Source organism: Hyperoodon ampullatus (genome assembly GCF_949752795.1).
Source record: "Hyperoodon ampullatus genome assembly, chromosome: 1".
In the NCBI taxonomy this organism is placed as follows: domain Eukaryota; kingdom Metazoa; phylum Chordata; class Mammalia; order Artiodactyla; family Ziphiidae; genus Hyperoodon; species Hyperoodon ampullatus.
Window position 1 is genome coordinate 14,579,634 of NC_136914.1, and position 17,068 is coordinate 14,596,701.

The following is a 17,068-nucleotide window of genomic DNA, read 5'->3' on the forward strand; positions in this document are numbered from 1 at the left end:
CCATCTCCAGCCTCTCCCTTCCCATAAGTTACCCTTCAGTTACACTGAAGTACTTGGTGTTCCTCCTAGATGTCCTGTTATTTCTCACTTGTATGCCTGTGCTCATGTTGTCTCCTCTGTCTGGAATGCACTTCACTTCCTTTTTCATCCAGCTAAGTCCTATTCATCCTCAGGTGTCACTTCATGAAGACTTGAAGGCCTCCTTCCCTGGGCTAACATGATTTGCTGACAGAATGGATGAGAAGGAAAAGAAATGAAGATGACTTCAAGGTTTTGGCCACAGCAACTAGAAAAATGAGATTGTCACTCTTTGAGACAGGAAAGACTGAGGCTTTATGGGCTAAAATCATGATCTGGTTTTGGACATTTGGAGTTTGAATGACAGATTTCTGAGTGAAGTTATTGATTAGACATTCAGCTAGATGAGACTGGAATTCAGGGCCAGACTGAGATGTACATCAGCATAGAGATGGTACTTAAAAGTCATGAGACTGAGTGAGAGTACCAAGGGAATGAACAAAGAGGAGAATAGACCCAAAGACTGAGTCCCAAGGCATCTGTGTAGTAATAATCTGTTTATGGTATGTGTCCCCACCAAATGAGATCATGGTACTTCTGGGCTGTTTTAGTTACCTTTTCCTTTTAAGTACCTTGTATAAAATTGCATGTATAAGCTTTGCTTAGTAAATGCTTTTTGAATAAAACGAATGAATGAATTGATGGATGAGCTAAAATGGGTGATATTAAACAGAGGTCACCAAGTCAAATGTCTACAGGACTCAAGCAACAATGCAGGTAAAAGAAGCATCTTCAGTATAAGTAATAGGGAGTGGTACAGGTCATGGGAAATTGAAAAGTACATGCTTTGGCGAAAGGGGGAAACCTGGACTTAACTCCATGTGATTGCTACCATGCATAACGTGGGTCAAAGGCAGCCAAGTTTTCTGATTTCAAGAGAAGCTGGAAATCTTTGGCTTTTTTAATATAAGATTTTCTGTGAGCCAAGATTCTGCAGGTCAGATGAAATTTGTCCTGAATCTGTTCATTATCCTGACAGGTCATAACCTCTGATCAAGTAGTTCAACATTATTTTATAGGTGAAGAAAAGCAGGTTTTTCAACATTATTTTATAGGTGAAGAAAAGCAGGTTTTTCTATTATCTCTTACTAGATAGGGAGCTAAACTTTACAGGCAGCAAATTACTTTTTCACCTTTTGGCTAAGATTTTAGGCTGCCTTTTAGCTCCAACAGAAAAGCAGAAGAACTGTAACCATGAAGGCTGCTCAATAAATATTGTTATATGTATTCTTCTGCTTTAACTTGATTGCTTAAATCTCTCCTTTAATTTGGATTCCAGAGATTTAATTACCACATATATCAGTTTTCCTATCTGAAAAATGGGGATACTAATCTTTACCTTAATTATTTAACAGGGTTATTATGAGAATCAGATAAGATAATCTGTGTCTAAGTGATTGAAAGGCTTAAATAGAATGCAGCTGTGATGTGCTGCTATCACACCACTCCAGAGGTTAATCCAGGATAAGGCATAAATAGCTGCCTAAGCTTAATGATCTTGGCCAGTTTGATATCATATAATGGGTTCCTTCCCAGGCACTTAATTGTTTTTCCCTCTAATTTTAAATTCTTATTAAACTTTGGGATCAGAAGATTATAGAATATTGTAATATGGAGTGTCTTGTTAATGGAAATTTAAAAATATTTCTTTCACTGAATAAGATATGAGCACCAACTGATACTCAAAGCATTAAAAATCCATTACATCTAGTTTAAGGAGATGTGACATGATACATTTCTTAAAGCTTTACTAGTTTTTCTAAGTGTTATTTATTTTCAGAGGAGTATTTCACCCTTAAAATTGTTTTCAGCAACCTAGTCATGAGTACTTCCACTTCTACATGATTATGTTTTTCTGAAGTTCCAGTTCATACATTGTATCATTCTATGTCATTTTGTTATTAACAAAAAATGACTTTTAAAATCAACGTGGTTAAAAATTACACATATTTGCCATCTCAGTATTAATTTAGTATTGCTAAAAGTTGGTAGTGTTGTATTATTCTTAAAATATAAGAAGCATTTGTTGTCTCTTATTTTCCTTTCCATTGTTTTCTTCTAAAATTTCAGAAAAGATTGCTTGAGCATCAGTTTTAGACAATTGAAATCATGTACAGATATGAAAAGTTTGGTGGTTTTATTTTCATGATAGGGTCTCCAAGGTAGAAAAAACCTTTTTTCCCCCTATTTCCTGGATTTTATTAAAATTTTAAATTGAAGTTTAATTGACTTATTATATTAGTTTCAGGTGTACAATGTAGTGATTCAACATTTTTATACACTACAAATGATCATCACAAGTCTAGTTACCATCTGGCACCATACAAAGTTACTACATTTATTATTGACTACATTACCCTTGCTGTACGTTTCACCCTTGTGACTCATTTATTTTGTAACTGGAAGTTTGTACCTCTTAATTTCCCTCACTTATTTCACTCATCCCACCACCCCCCTCCCCTCTGGCAGCCACCTGTTTGTTCTCTGTACTATGAGTCTCTTTTGTTCTGTTTGTTGATTTGTTTCATTTTTTAGATTCCACATATAAGTGAAATCATACAGTATTTATCTTCCTTTGTCTGACTTACTAAGCATAATATCCTCCTGGTCCATCCATGTTGTTGCAAATGGCAAAATTTCATTCTTTTCATGACTGAGCAACATTCACATCTTTTTAAGCCATTCATCTATAGATGGGCACTTTGGTTGCCTCCATACCTTGGCTATTGTAAATAATGCTGCAATGAACATAAGGGTGCATATATCTTTCTGAGCTACTGTTTTTGTTTTCTTTGGGAAAATGCCCAGGAGTGGAATTGCTGGATCATATGGTAGTTCTATTTTCAAATTTTTGATGAACCTCCATAATGTTTTCCATAGTGGCTATACCAATTTACATTCCCACCAGTAATGCACAAGGGTTTCCTTTTCTCCACATCCTCACCAACACTTGTTATTTCTTGTCTCTTTGATTCTGACAGGCGTGAAGTGACATCTCACAGTAGTTTTGATTTGCATTTCTCTGATGATTAGTGATGAGCATCTTTTTGTGTGTCTGTTGGCTATCTGTATGTCTTCTTTGGAAAAATGCCTGTTCAGGTCCTCTGTGCATTTTAAAATCTGGTTTATTTTTTGTTGTTGTTGTGTGAGTTCTTTGTATATTTTGGATACTAACCCCTTATCAAAAATATGATTTGCAAATATCTTCTCTCATTCAGTTGGTTGCCTTTTCATTTTGTTTATGGTCTCCTTTGCTGTGCAAAAGCTTTTAAGTTTGATGAGGTAGCATTTGTTTATTTTTGCTTTTGTTTCTCTTGCCTGAGGAGACATTAAAAAAAATATTGGTACAATTTATGTCAAAGAGTGTTCTGCCTCTGTTTTCTTCTAGGAGTTTCATGATTCCAGGTCTTACATTTAGGTCTTTTTTTGTTTTTCTTTTAAGAATCAATTTTATTTATTTATTTTTGGTTGCATTGGGTCTTCGCTGCTGGGCACAGGCTTTCTCTAGTTGTGGAGAGTGGGGGCTACTCTTTGTTGCGGTGTGCAGGTTTCTCATTGCAGTGGCTTTTCTTGTTGCGGAGCACGGGCCCTAGGTGCACGGGCTTCAGTAGTTGTGGCATGCCAGTTCAGTAGTTGTGGCTCATGGGCTCTAGAGCCCAGGCTCAGTAGTTGTGGCACATGGGCTTCGTTACTCTGTGGCATGTGGGATCTTCCTGGACCAGGGATCGAACCCGTGTCCCCTGCATTGGCAGGCAGATTCTTAACCACTGTGCCACCAGGGAAGTCCCTACATTTAGGTCTTTAAAACATTTTGAATTAATTTTTATAGATGGTATGAGAAAGTAGCCCAGTTTGATTTTTTTGCATGTAGTTGTCCAGTTTTCCCAACACGATTTACTGAAGAGGCAGTCTTTTCCCCATTGTATAGTCTTGCCTCCTTTGTTGTAGACTAATTGACCATGTAAGTGTGGGTTCATTTCTGGATGCTCTATTCCATTTCATTGATCTATGTCTGTTTTTGTGCCAGTATCATGCTGTTTTTGATAACTGTAACTCTGCAGTATAGTTTAGAATCAAGGAGCATGATACCTTCAGCTTTGTTCTTTCTCAAGATTGTTTTTAATCTTTGGGGTCTTCTGTGTTATCATACAATTTTTAGGATTATATGTCCTAGTTCTGTAAAAAATGCCATTGGTGTTTTGATAGGGATTGCACTGAATCTGTACACTGCCTTGGGTAGTATGGTCATTTTAACAATATTCATTTTTCCAATTTACGAGCACAGAATATCTTTCCATCTGTTTGTATCATCTTCAGTGGCACTGGGAAACACGACCATTTTAAATTGAGGCAAAATAACTGAGATACACTATAGTGTGAATGAAATTTGTAATTTGACTATACATCTCCATTTCTACTTTTTATAGCTTAGAAACTCATTTAGGATTAATGTTTGTCACATTTCTGCTAATGAAGCTTAACAATTCTGAGCAAGAAATCCTAGAGTTTTCAGGATTTTTTAAGATTATTATTCAGAATAAAAGTTTCAATAGAAACATTTTTTTAAAACTGTAAGTTGGCTTCCTTTTAAGATCTTATATTATTGTTTTTATATAAATCAGATTATGGCTTTTAGTAATTTTTCATTTATTTAAAAATATGTGATACCTTCAGGGATTTCTATTATGAACAACCCAGCAGTTCTTTACCAACTGTCTCTATTCTGCTTCTTACCAAATCCTACCTACCACACGTATACTTAGAAAGATTTCTTATCACAGGATTATGATTATTAAATTATAACCTACTTCCTTTCAAAAAAGATTTGAGATATCTTACTGGATTGCACACATATAACATGAAAATTAAAGACACTTATTAACAGGGAAAAGAAATTCAGAATGTTGAGATACAACTAAAGAAAAAAGTTAATACACATAAATATATGCCACAAGGTCCCACACAACTCTTCAAAGACAACTACATATTTATACTTAGTTCTAAACTTCTGATAAGCCAAAGCTAAAAGGACAATATTATCACATAAAGAGAAATACTGTCTTAACAATAACAGTAATAATAATAGTAGAACAGTAATAGTAACAAAAATATTAATAAATGTAGATAAAACCAAATAAGCTAATACTTTTCTGGTTATGAAATTTGAGAAAATTTTCTCCTCAAATTTAGTATTTTGGATGCTTAAGAGTAGGACATGGCATCCTTAAGAATAGGACATAGAGTCATGGAATGGAAATATTATCAACAATATTCTTAAGATCAAAACAACTAGTTTTGTATAGCTGTTGCCTATAGTATCCTTCAATGTAAATTGAGAAACTAAGGCCAAAGCACAATGCAGTAAATGCAATTCTCTGTAAGTAGGTAGTACAAAAAACCAAAACTATGAAATAAGCTTTCTTAATGTCTAGATTGGTCCAGGGATAAATATCAAAACTGTTTATTAGGCTGGGTGAACTTTATGCCCTTTAATTAGTCCTTCATGAATATTATTTCTTGCACTTTGACTTTTTCAAAAATTGAAGTATAGTTGATTTACAATGTTGTGTTAATTTCTGGTGTACAGCAAAGAGATTCAGTTATCCATATATGTGTGTGTGTGTGTGTGTGTGTGTGTGTGTGTGTGTGTATATATATTTTTTATATTCTTTTCCATTATGATTTATCCCATGTTGTTGAATACAGTTTCCTGTGCTCTACAGTAGGACCCTCTTGTCCATCCATTCTATATATAATAATTTGCATCTACTAACCCCAAACCCCCAGTCCATCCCTCCCCACCGGCCTCCCCCTTGGCAACCAGAAGTCTGTTCTCTTTGTCTGAGTCTGTTTCTGCTTTGTAAATAGGTTCATTTGTGTCATATTTTAGATTCCACATATAAGTGATATCACATGGTATTTGTCTTTCTCTTTCTGACTTACTTCACTTATCTTGCACTTTGACTTTTGATAAAAGTTGGACAGTGATGGACAACTGATTATTTGACAAATGTTTTGGAATAATTATTTGGTTTTACTAATTGAAATACATGTATTTTTAAAACTCATATACTTCAAAAAGTATATATTTTAAAAATCAACTGAGCAAAGACATACAAGTGAATGTCACCTGATGAAAATTAAGATGCCTAACTTAGACTTTGTCTTGAGTCGGAATTGGTCTACCTCTGCATAGAGGAGGTCTGGGATGACTGTAGACAGTATGAAGATTTTTCTCAGAAAACAATTCTGAGTCTGCTCCAGGGTAAGGGCAAATCAATAAACAAAGTTCCAAAGTTCTATGCTCTAGACCATGGCTTGGACAATTTTAGCCTGGAAAATTTTCAAAGCAGAATTACCCATAGAAAAATTTCAGAAATGCATTTGTGAAATGTCTAAGTTTGACAGCTTTCTAGTGATCCTTCTGGGGAAAATGACTTGTGAAATGTACCCCATACTAATAAAAATGATTGACATGCTGTTTAGAATTGTTGGACATAAACCAGTTAAACCTTGGAGGACATCTGCCAGAAATATGAATTTGAGTTTACAGATAATTGACCTTAAATGAACTCATTCTATTACATGGTAGGAATATTGTGTATTGAGCCCAATACTACCACAGAATATTTCTCTTTTTAGTCCCCCCCACCCCCAAGGGGAATTATACTCGGGTTATAATATTGAGCTTGGTTTCTTTCAATTTCTAACAGTCTTAATAAGACTGCTATTAACTTGGTATTTGTCTACGAGTTAACAAACTGTAAATGTCACAATTTTCCACAGAACTGCCAAGAAAAGTGGATAATTAAAATAAGTACTCAGAGACCTTCTGAATTTCCACTTACTACCATGCACCAAAACTTTACATTTTAGAGGTGCTCTCAGTGACTGAACTTGTGTATATATCATACTCGGTCACACAAAATGGCTCCTTTTCTCTACAATGACCTCACACCTCCTTTATTAACATTTCTAATTTAACTCATGTGCTATATAGCATATAGAATTCTAGGAGTAGATCAACAGACATCACCATGGGAGGCTGAGGGTATGGAGGAAGGAAAAAGAAAGTTGGCATGTTCTAAGGCTTTAAAAAAAATACCATTTTCCCTTTAACTTCTCTTCAAAAATTGAAAAAATAATATGAGTTTAGCGAGAGTGAAATAGAATAAAGATAAACAAAGAAAAATATGAGCAATTAATATTTTTTCTCACCTCCTCTCCCTGCCACGAACCTGGCGTATATCCTTTCACACATTTCTACGTGCTCGTTGATTCACAAACTGACTGGTACATATTAAATTCCATGGGTCTTGAATTCAGCTGCTCCATTCTGTGTTTCCTTCTGGACACCAAGCGGTTGCTGTAACATCCTGGGTTATGAAATGAGGTGTGTTAAGAAACGTCAAAAAGCGCAACACAGATGGCTCTGGGAGCTCAGCTAGTATGACTCAGATGGCTGAGGATGACTACTGATTGGGGCTGGAGATGTAATTCTAGGACAGCTTCTGCACACATCTCTCCTAGGTGGAGATGGCTGAAGAACCGGCTCAGTTGAGATTGTTGGTGGAGTGTCTGTGTGTGCCGCTACGGCACGGCAGTCTCAGGGTGGTCAGACTTCTGTGGTGGCTCAAGTGGTTTCAAGGATGAGCAGAGCAGAAGCTCCACGGCTCTTTATGACCTCAACTTAGAAATCACATGGCAAGCTGCACTCGCTCCTTGGCCAGGTGCTTCGGCTCGCGTTGCAGCCCCAAGCAGCTCAACTCCCTGAGGTAGCGGCCCATGACGGGCTGCTCCCGCCACTGAGCCTCTGGGAAGCGGTCTCGGAACAGCGACGCCAGAAGCCCTTCAGCCTCCACCTCCCCAAGAGCAGCGATGGTGGCCGTCACTGTGGCTGAGGCCGTAGCTGAAACGCCATTGTGGCCCTCGCGGCCATCTTCTCAGCAACAGCATCTCTTCCCCTCCTGCTCACCCAGGGCACCAGCTCCGAATCTCGGATGGGAAGCATCCGGGGTGCACTTCCGGTCTCTATGGTTCTCACTAGGCCGTCTATCTTTCCCCGATGGTCCTCCAGGCTACAGAGTGTTAGCGTGGGGAACGACTGGAAAGCGGCTAGAGAGGCAGGGTTTGAAGTTGCCAAGGAGCGGCTGGCGGCTGACCTTCTGTTTCCAGTGACTGAGGAACGAGGACCCCGTGTTCCAACCGAGCGGGGAAATGCGGCTTCTGACTGAAGAGGACACCCGTGTAATGTTTGAGATGATAGCAAAATCTTCAGCTGCTGGTCGACAAGCCCGATGACACCTGCTGTTTCAGGCTGCACAATGACCGGCTGTATTACGTGAGTGAGAAGATCTTGAAGTTGACCGCCAATATCATCGGTGACAAGCTGCTGTCTTTGGGAACGTGCTTCGGAAAATTCACTCAGACCCAAAGTTTTGGTTGTGCATCACAGCTCTGGATTACCTAGCACCCTATGCCAAATATAAAGTGTGGATAAAGCCTGGATCAGAGCAGCCCTTCTTGTATGCTAACCATGTGTTGAAATCTGGACTTGGTCAAATCATTGAAAATACTTCTCAGTACCAGGGAGTCATGCTGTACTCCATGACAGAGATCCCTTTGGGCTTTGGGGTGGCAGCAAAGTCTACACAAGGCTTCAGGAAAGTAGACCCCATGGCGATTGCGGTATTTCATCAAGCAAGCACTGGGGAATATGTGCGGCACGAAGAGACATTGATTTTTTTTTTTTTTTTTTTTTTTTTTTTTTTTTTTTTTTTTTTTTTTTTTTGGCGGTACGCGGGCCTCTCACTGTTGTGGCCTCTCCCGTTGCGGAGCACAGGCTCTGGATGCGCAGGCTCAGCGGCCATGGCTCACGGGCCCAGCCGCTCCGCGGCATATGGGATCCTCCCAGACCGGGGCACGAACCCGTATCCCCTGCATCAGCAGGCGGACTCTCAACCACTGCGCCACCAGGGAGGCCCGAGACATTGATTTAAAACAAAGTCATCGCGAGGACTTAGGGCTGTGTGGAAGGGCCTAGCTTTGTTTCCTTTGTCTGTGTAGGCTCCACCGTCATGTTGAATTTTGTCAACACTGTGACCTCTTCAGGGACTTCTTAGTTTAATATTCTCTCTATTATGGACAAATGTAGGCTAGATTCTTATAATGCAGAAATGGCTCAAAAATGGAGTTTCAGGTCGTTGTGATTGTGGCTAAATAGAATAATGTGTTTTATATTTGAATCAGAGGGCTTCTTGATTTGAGTAACAGTCTAAATTGTTGGAACGGAGAAAAAGAATATCTTATTATTGTTATCTGTGATCACACTGTTTTCCAAACACATGATAAGAACATAATGGATTTTCTTAATTATTTATTAATACTATGAAAGATAGATATTGCCATATCAGAGTAGTAGGCCATGTCTGGGATTTTACAAATGAAATTTGGATAAAATAGTAAGATAAGTTTATTCTGCTGATTTTCTATATGGTAGGTGCTGTGGGTGTGGAAGAAAAACTTGGATTCAAACACCAGTTCTCACATCTACCAGCTGTATGGCCTTAGATGAGTCATTAAACTTTAATAATTTTCATTTCCTTCTTCTGTTTAAAAAAACAGCTTAACCGTCTTCCTAAGAATAGTTTTTAGAATTAGAAATCATGACTTTAAAGCACCTAGCACTGTGACTGGCAAATAATAAGTGTTAAATAAGTGGTAAGAATTATTTTTATAATGCTTATACTAAGTATTTCTGCTACTAAGAGTAGGATCATATGAATAGAATTTGATTAGATCATCTTGACTTTTATAAGTGGTTTTCTCAATTCTTCTTTTTCTTGAATGGTATAATCCCGGGCTGAATATTATTTTTATCACCTTGATTTCCTAAAACATAATTTCTCTTATAAATCTTTTGTTGTTTTAATTAAAAAAATTTAAATTGAAGTGCAGTTGATTTAAATACTGTGTTAGTTTCAGGTGTACAACAAAGTGATTCAGTTTTATATATTATATATATATAGATAGATTTTTTTTTAATATTCTTATAAATCTTTACTTATCTGACTGCGCTGGACAAAAAGCACTAATCAGAGATCCTGAAATAATTCAGCTCCTCCATCTTTTCTCCATGCCTTCCAAAATTATTTTTTAGAATTATTAAAATATTTTTAGGGATTCCCTGGTGGCGCAGTGGTTGAGGGTCCGCCTGCCGATGCAGGGGACACGGGTTCGTGCCCCAGTCCGGGAGGGTCCCACATGCCACGGAGCGGCTGGACCCGTGAGCCATGGCCGCTGGGCCTGTGCATCCGGAGCCTGTGCTCCGCGGCGGGGAGGCCGCACCAGTGAGAGGCCCGCATACCGCAAAAAAAATATATATATATATATTTTTTTTAATAAAAAACTATCACAGACAAAAAATTTTTAAACTACCTGTATTGTAAAACAATTTCTTTAGTGAGTGTACTGCTTATTTTAAATTCCAAAGATGACATCTCTAAAAATAAAGCATTTTTTCAATTACCAAAAAAAAAAAAAAAGAGAAAAAAATCATATGGTATTGCCTCTTCTGTACCCTATTGGTGGACAGAGTCACAAGCCCAATGAGATCCAGGGGATGGGCACATGTGCTTACCTCTTGATGGGATGATGGGTACAGAATTTGTGGCCACTCCCAAAGAGTTATCCTGTGAAATATTTATCTAAAAAGCTCATATATACATTATATCAAAGTAGAATATGGAAAAGCTAATAGGCTGATAATTTGTTTTGCTCCTTTAAAAGTTGCTGTTTTAAAAATAGGCCTGACTGTATTCTGAGTCTAACCAGGCAAGACCAATAGACTGCAATAGAGATTATAAGTGTCAAAGTCAGCCTGTCGGAGAAGACCTTGACTAAATCATGGCAAGAATTCTTTATTAGATACTTTATTTAGCTTAAGCTGTTAATCAGCTCTTCTAAAGGTGCAAACTTTCCTGAGAGTGAGGTAGAAATAGGCCTGGGTCACAAAGTTTAGGGTCATTGCCCTAAAAATAGAGCTGAGAAACGCAAGCTTCTCAGGTGTCATGTGTGACTTCATGATCTCACCCAACACAATAATACTATTGGATTTTCCACCTCCAAGTCTGCCTTCATTAGTGGTTCCAACAGCAAAACTCAGGCCCTGCACAGTCATTTATTATACCTAAGGTTTTATAGTGCAGCAAAAATTTATAGTAAAACCATGACTAAGTGGTGGCCATGGTACTAGGTGCCCAGATATAACAATGAATAAGGTAGGGTGGCTGCCTTCAAAGAACACACAGTCTGGTGGGTGTTTCAGGCATGTGAACAGATAAATTGCAACATAAGACATTACTTGTAAATGAACCATGTGATCTCAGAGGGAGAAGATCTACCTGCCTGGGTGTTCACACTGGATTAGCACCTATAACCACTCCATCTCTGTCCACACCTGAGCCTTTGAACATTCTCTCTTATCTGGCCTACTAGGATGTCACTTTGATAGACTTCAAACCTGGTTTTTCCCTCTGCCTAGATTTTTTGCTTTCATGACTGACTTGGATATTTGTCTTTTGTCCTAATATTTCTCCTCCCTGCAATACTTTGTCTCAGCCCTGTTTTTTTGGTCTCTGTGCTCTAAAGGCTGAAGGTAAGAGATTCATTCATTAAAATATATAAGTTGAACAGTATTCTATGCTGGGCAAAATGTTAGATGCTGGGGATACAGTGGCCAGCCAGTTAGAGTTCCTGTCTGTTGCAAGGAGCTTACTTCTAGTAGGATGCCTCCTAGACTCTTGGAATTAGGAGTCTGGGCTAGTCAAGTGTGGGGTGGGTTAGACCCGGAGAAACTCAGGGAAACCTTTCTAGCCAGGTGACATTTGATCTATTATTATTATTTTTTTCTAATGAAAAAAATAGAAGTTTTCCAGGTTGGGTTACAGGTAGAGTAGGAAGGCCAGACATTTCACGCAGAGGGCATAACACATAAAAAACAGGAAGGGCATGGTCAATTTGGGAGATAAAGAGGAATTCATTTGAGGGTGTAGTGAGGCATATCAGAGATTGAAGCTGGAGATGTAGGTTGGGGTCATATTGGGAAAGGTCTTGAATGGCCCTTCTGGTTAAATTTGGATTTAATCCTGTAGGAAAGGGAGAGTCAGCAAACATTTAGAAGCAGGATCATGACAAAATTATCTTTGTTGTTCTTTAAGACGATAAACCCAGCAGGATGGTTGCAAGAGTGGAAAAAAGACAAGTAGCAGGAAGACCAGTTAGGAGATTATTGTATTAGCCTAGATGAGAATGTGTGAGCACCTGAGTGAAGAGATCAAAAGAGGGGATAGAGGTTAATTCTGCAATCGGGTTTTAAGGTGGAATCAAGACCACTTGGCAACTCATTAGAACACTTGATGGATGGTAAGATCATGAGTCTAAGGTGGAAAAAGAGGGAAGAGGAGCAGATTTGGTATGTAAGGTAACACCAAGTTTTGTTTTGGATACTTGGCTATTCAAGTGAAGATGTTCGGGAGGCAGCTGGAGACTTTGATCTGAATCTGAAGAGGGAGAGAAGATGGGCTGGAGACCCAAGTTTTTGGAGGCTGTAAGAGAGGCAAATGAACAGAAAGTTAAACAAATATTTGAGAAAGGAGAAAAAAAGTCAACAGAGATTGTGGAATCAGTGAATAAGGAGGAGAAGCAGCAAAAATTAGCCTCTTGGAAGGGAGGAAATGTCAGATAGATGATTGGTGTTGCTTGATCAAATTTCTTTGGGTGCCTGCGTCAAGTGTTGGCACAGGTGATGATGAAGGTGGAATAAGGAACAGTTGTTGGCTCTGCTGCTTAGGACGTTGCCACTGATGGTTGCACCAAAGGTGATATCCTATATGGTTTTGGGCCCTCCCTCTTGGTTCTTTCCAGTCAGGAGTCAGAATAGAGTTAGAACACTTCCCAGGCTGGTCTCACTCCCGAGAAGAAGAGGATCCTAGAAACTTGGTCCACTACTTTCCAAAAGTTGAAAAACACGGGAGATATAATCTGCCTCTTGGGAGATAACAGCAGTTTAGCTTTAACTCTAAACCAACTTCTCCATTTCTGTGCCTGAATTTCATCTGCCCGATGCATTTGGTTGAATATCACTTTTGTTTTTTATTGTACTAGAGATTTTTTTTTTAATTTTTATTTTTTTGGCTGCGTTGGATCTTTGTTGCTACGCGCTGGCTTTCTCTAGTTGCAGCGAGCAGGGGCTACTCTTCGTTATGGTGTGTGGGCTTCTCATTGCAGTGGCTTCTCTTTGTTGCAGAGCACGGGCTCTAGGTGCATGGGCTCAGTAGTTGTGACTCAGGGGCTCTAGAGTGTAGGCTCGGTAGTTGCGGCACACAGGCTTAGTTGCTCCATAGCATGTGGGATCTTCCTGGACCAGGGCTTGAACCCGTGTCCCCTGCATTGGCAGGCAGATTCTTAACCACTGCACTGCCAGGGAAGTCCCAGGGAATTTTATGCTGGAAAATATTTCAAATTTTTCTAAAAACATCCTCCCCAAGGAAGTGTTAAGGGTTTTCTCTTTCCTCATCAAACATAAATATACAAGCTGACTGCGAGAGAAGACTTTTGCCCAAATGTTATTTGTTTCCATAGTTTATGGAAACATTTACTTTCCATTGGGAAGTTTCTCCGGTTTCTCCTTGGATCATGTATCTGTAATTGATCTGATGCTCCATATCCTAGGCTAGCTTTGGTTGCTGTTAGACAGGGTTTTAGTCTTCTAGGGCTGCCACAACAAAATACCATAGACTGGGTGGCTTAAACAACAGAAATTTATTTGCTCACATTTATAGAGGCTGGGAGTCCAAGATCAAGATGCTGTCAGGGTTGGTTTCTGGTGAGACCTCTCTTCCTGGCTTGTAGATGGCTGCATTCTTGCTGAGTCTTTATATGGCCTTTTCTCTGTGCTTTGCAACCCTGGTGTCTCTCTCTCTTCTTATAAGGACACCAGTCCTACCAAGTTAAGACGTCCACCCATAGGACCTCATTGTCGAAATAAATTTTTAGGCTCAAGATGGAACTGCTCCTGCCTGGGGTGCCAAGTCAGCACACTGAAACTTAGAAAACTTTCATGTCCCTGTAAACCCTCTGTTTGACTGGAAACACAGTATATCCAGCCAGCCAATCCCCAAACGCCAAGCCAACTCTGGGCTCTACTCTTATTTCCTCATTTCTTATTCATTTTCTATTTTTCTCTGCCTTGTTCCTTCTTCTTTATTCTATAAAACTTTCTTGCCTCCTGCTCCATTTTGCAGTTCTCTGTACCCTTGGGAATGGAGACTGCCTGCTTCATGAAATGTTAAATAAAGTTTGTTTGTATCACCTAAATTCTCTTCAATCATTTTTAACACTACAAAAAAGAGTTTTTTCTCTCCAATATCTTCCACGTACACTACTGCCTGAGTGTGTTGTGAGAATGTGAAATGTGACAGCTCAGCCTACCTGATCCTCAGTTTCCTAATCTTTAAAATGGAGATAAGAATAACAGTCCCACCTATCTCACAATGGGATTTTTTTTCTTTTCCTCTTCTCGGTATTAAATGCAATAATATTCAGAAAGTGCTTTCCCAACTGAAGGTGCTATGTCTGAAATGTCCTTTCCCCAACTGCCTAGTAAATGTTGACTCATTCTTAAGACCCAGTCTAAATTATCACCTCCAGTGTGAGCCATTATTTTTCTTTATCATAATTGTTGACTGGTGGATGGGTGAAGTTTTTGACACCCCAGGGTCCAAATCTAATACAGGTAGAATATAAAAAGAGCATAGGTAATTTGCTGGAGTCTTGTAAGTAACCAGCACTTGCTTCTCTAACTTGGAACGATATGGTCCTAAGTGTGTCCAGACACAGAGCAGACTTCCTGTCCCGTCCTTCCTTCTCAGCCCACTTCTTATCAGTGTGGTATGGAAAGAGCATAAGATTTGAAGGTAGAATGATCAGAGTTTAAATCTTGATTCTGCAACTACCTACATATTTGACCTTGAGCATTTTACATCCATGAGCCTCAGTGCTCTACGAGTCGATCTGATACTTCAGATTTGGTTGCTTCCTCTGCATGGGCATGAAGTGCAGGGGCTGTGGGTACAAGGGAGGGAAGAGAGGAGTGGTGGAGAGGGAGAGGGAGGAGTATTGTGAGGACAAGTGGCATTTGTGCCAATCTTTGTGTTTTAATTGCCACAGCTGTTCCCAAATTTGGATCTAGCTCTAAAATTGATAAATCTTTTATGTTAATTTCCCACTAAGTAAAGTCAGGCTTCTATTATCTTTTACAAGTGGTGCTTTTTGTATTTTGAGGAGACAGATGTCACAGTTGATGCACAGATTTCTGGGGACTAGAGGAGGAAGCAGAAGGTGAGAACTAGAGGAGGTAAAGCAGGTGGGCAGGCCATGGATGACCGTCAAGCATGTGTGTGTTGATTATTGTGTTGACCTGGTCTAGATTACAGGAGAACTTGAATGTTCCAAGAAGGAAAAAAAAATTGGGGGGGGGCACTTGGGACTGAACAAAATAAATTAACCATCTCTGATTGATTTCAGCTTTGCAGATCTCTGAGGAATTTGAAAAGGGTGTGGCAATTAAGCAATAGTGGAAGCTCCACATACCCAATAAACTAAATATTTTGAGACTTGCACAAGTTCTGAAAATGGTCCAGGCATTTTTACTAAACATCTTTTACATTTCTCAAAACTGAAATGGTTGAAGGAAAAAAAAGGAAACACCTAATGAGAAGAACGAACTAATTTATGAAAGGACAGAAAAGTTTTTTTATCCTAACACTTTCAGCAAATGCTCTTTTATTCAAGGATGATCTGTAATGCCCAGTAGTGACTTAGAGGTTTTCTCTCCCTGCCCTACCCAACTGTGGAATACAGATTCATTCTTTCTATTAGAGTGATATTTTGTTCAATGGACAATGTTTATCCGTATCCACATCCAGTGATATATTTAAAATATAGGTAATGTAGAAGTGGTTTGAGAGACTCCAGGGAAATGAATTGACAGGTAGCTAAGGGCAAAGTACTGTAGTCATGACTGGGTTACAAACTGCTGGAAAGGGTGTAAAGATTCAAAGCAGACTTATAGGACTTGACAGCCTGTTCTTGTTCCACTGTCCTGGGCTTGATAATGCTGCGCTGTCTCCTAGTGCTGGAATGAGGATTCAAGAGTAGCATGCCATTTGTAAACTTGGCACACTATAGGTATTTTTCAAATGTTAGTTCCCTTTCCCTTAACTTCAAGTGCCAAAACCCTGCCCTTATCAAAATTATTTCCATCTTCAAGATGTGTGCGTGTGCGTGTGTGTGTGTGTATGTATACGCATATATGAGATGGGGGTGTTCTTAATAAAATGCACGTGTTGGTGGAGTACCCCCAATGATTAATCAATCTTGAAAAAGATGCTCAGCTCTGGATCATTTTGTTTTCATTTATTTAAGGGACAATAAGTTTCTATTTTTTATTGTACTTTGGGCATAGATATAATGGGAGGCCTAAAAATTGGGGGGTTAGGGGAAGAAACATATGTAAAATGGAAACTGTGGCACCATTTCCAATATATAAAGGGGCAGGCCAAGGGCTTCTTTTGTGGGGTTCAAAGAGAGGCAGAAAGTGGCTGATGTGAAAAGCCTCTTCATTGGGGAGTTCAAAGTAAGCTGAGTATTGCAGGACAAGGCCTCAACAGGCTGCTGTGAGATGAAAGTTTCATCATAAGGGCCATAGTCCTTGGACTTGGAGGCCATAGTCTTATTGATGTGGCAAGATTTTTGATTTGAAGAAAGGGCATACTTTGTAGGGAAATGGTAATAAGGCAAGATTCCTCAGGATCAGTGGGGTGACTTAGCAACTCAATAATGTTGATGGGCATCTAATCTCTGAAAGATCTTTGACCATACCTACCTAATAGTCTAGCTCTGATAATTCTGAGGTGGTGTGCTGACTGAT

The 17,068-nt window shown here is 39.1% G+C and overlaps 1 pseudogene across 1 annotated transcript; it reads left to right on the forward strand.

Moving 5' to 3' along the window:
* The first annotated feature begins 8,295 nt into the window (after positions 1-8,295).
* LOC307061229 (60S ribosome subunit biogenesis protein NIP7 homolog) lies at positions 8,296-8,811 on the forward strand (annotated as a pseudogene). Its single transcript has one exon. The product of its transcript is annotated as a 60S ribosome subunit biogenesis protein NIP7 homolog (transcript).
* The last annotated feature ends 8,257 nt before the right edge of the window (positions 8,812-17,068 follow it).